Source organism: Musca autumnalis, unplaced genomic scaffold, assembly GCF_047663935.1.
Source record: "Musca autumnalis isolate F117 unplaced genomic scaffold, ASM4766393v1 scaffold_5, whole genome shotgun sequence".
In the NCBI taxonomy this organism is placed as follows: Eukaryota; Metazoa; Arthropoda; class Insecta; order Diptera; family Muscidae; genus Musca; species Musca autumnalis.
This window is the reverse complement of record NW_027412088.1, coordinates 11,640,709-11,643,379: the sequence shown is the minus strand read 5'-3', so window position 1 is coordinate 11,643,379 and position 2,671 is coordinate 11,640,709.

Sequence of the window (2,671 nt, the reverse complement as noted above, 5' to 3'; positions counted from 1 at the left end):
CTTGTCCCGCCTGGGATGTTTGTGGAACAATTATTATTATTATTATAAGTGACCTTTTACTAATTTATAGCTGATAGTAATTAGCCTTGACCCGGTTGGTCAGCGAACCTAACGGCGCATAAATGGTCATTTGTAGTAAACAAATACGATAGGAGGTGATTTTAGGTATTTTTGGCCCTATACCGAAATCTGATCCAATTTTCACAATTTTCGTAGGATTCGGTTTTTAGACACAACAATGATCCGGTAAAAAATTTTCATCGATTGGGCCATAAGTGCGGATTTTAGATCCCTCTGATGGCACAGGTTAACCGCCATAAAATTTCATATATGTATGAGGTTTTTGGATCAAATAGGGAAGCCGTTCCAAAAAAAAGTAAAAACTTTGCAGTTTTTTGGGCCGCCCTAATAAACATTGGCAATGGGTTTAGACGAAAACGAGCGTGGCGACTTTCGTCGTAACAGGAGGGACCGACAATAGTCCAACGTTTGCCCATCATTATGTTTCTCTCAAACTTGTCGTCGACAAATCCACACCTCCTTATATAAAGACCCAAAAGCTGTATAAACTGCTGCGGAGACCAGCTGGAAGTGGCTGGTGGGACGATAATTATTAAATAGAATTTCTACCAAACTAGATCGAGTTTCAAGGTGGACCATGTCAGTCCACTCCTTTAGATATATTCTTCCCAAAATTTAAACACTTTGCCCTTTAAACCCTCAGTGTAATGGTGATGTTGTATTTCCTGAGTGTACTGTCTATTAGTGGTGTCGGTACACCGTTTGCACGAGGTTCCATATCATGGAACAAAAAATATATATTCCTCAATTTCGAATATGTCTAATTCTCCAACTGGGTAATGATGTTGTGCACCCAAGGAGAGGCTGTTCTTTTTACACCTTCTTACATTTAGAGCTTCATCCACACACACATACATACCACTGCTACTTTAGAACAATGTAAAATTCTTCTTTGACGTCTGTTCTGTTGATTTCTGAAACGTCAACATGTACAAGAAATAACAAAAACAACAATAACACTTTCACTTTTAGCCACAGGATATTTTCATACAACAGTCGTATTGTCCAATATTTGTTTTGGAAAGCGGTAAAAAAATAACATCAGCTTAGAAAACAAAATTTAACACTCATGCCGACTTTATGTCATACAAATACATATGTATACGAAGGTGGGTATAAAGAGGACAATCGCCTTTTAAAGGAATTTAGGAAAGAAAAACAACACAGCAATGTGGAAGTAGGTTATTTTATAGGGCCTTTTATGATCTCATATCATAAATTGATGAATAAGTGAAATGACAATTGAAATATACAATGTTGACTGAATACGGTGCTGATTCTGAAACTACCCTGCAAACCATATGTCTGATGTCCGACATATCGGAACAATATCGGAAGCAAAATCGTTCAGATTTCGTTCCTATTTCTAAACGATTTTTCGTAGGGGAATTCGTTCAGATTTCGTTCCGATTTCGGAGAAAATGTCGGAAGTAAATTTCCCTTCGAATATGCTAATGTTTTTCTTCCGATTTCGGATCGATATGTCGGAAACAAATTTCCCTTCGCACAGCAACCACCTTTTGTATATATGTATCTAATAAGCAACATTTTAGTTTGTTGTCGAAAAACAAAATGGTTGGTTATAAAATTCTCATATACAATTTTCAAATATTTTAAATATAAATGCAACATATAATAATCTAAGCTAGTGCTGATAGGCTTAACATATTCGTACACAAGGTTTACATTGTTCTACTATAACTACAAAAAGATAACAGTGCAAATCATTAGATAGGTTTGAACTTACGATCTTCCAATAAAAAAGAAAAATTTATCAAAAAAAAAAAGAGGCGTCAGAGAAAATTTTTTTCCTGCGATATTCATATGACATTATTCCAAAATCGTTCAGAAATCTTTACAAAGATTCGGAAGATACATCAGATTTTCATACGACATTATTCCGAAATCGTTCAGAAATCTGTACGAAAATTCGGAGGAAACAATTCGAATTCCGAATTTCCCAAGGATTTTCTTCCGATTTCGTTCTGAATTCTTACCGAAATCGATCCGATTTCGCTCCGACATTTCGTTCCGAAATTATGTCAACCACTTCATACAACTTTCGTTAAGATATCGTTACGATTTCGGATCCGAAATCGGACGTATCATCCGAATTTTTTTCCGGTTTCGTTACGATGTCGGTACGATTGGTTTACTGGGTACAATGTTCATAGATGAGAAAAATCAAAAAATAAAAAAATCGTAGGAGCGCTTTTTAAATAAATCGGATTCAAATTTAAATTTTTAAGGGTTTTTTAGGTTTTCACGATCCACCCATCTTGTAAAGAATTTTCACTGCTACAACATTTTCATTAGTCCTATTTCGATAGGATTTGCTGTTTCCAAGCAAAATCGTGAAAACCTAAAAACCCCTAAAAATGTGAACATTGATCGCGATTTATTAAAAAAATCCATCCAGCGATTTCTTCTTGTTTTTGGATTCTTCTCATCTATAAACATAACTGTAGGGTTTTGGGTAGGGAAATCCTGCACCGGGATTTCTCGGTTTTTTGCTTACGGGATTTTCCCGGGAAACAAAATCATATTTCCTGGGAAATCGGGAAATTTCTTTTTACGTTTATCACAACTA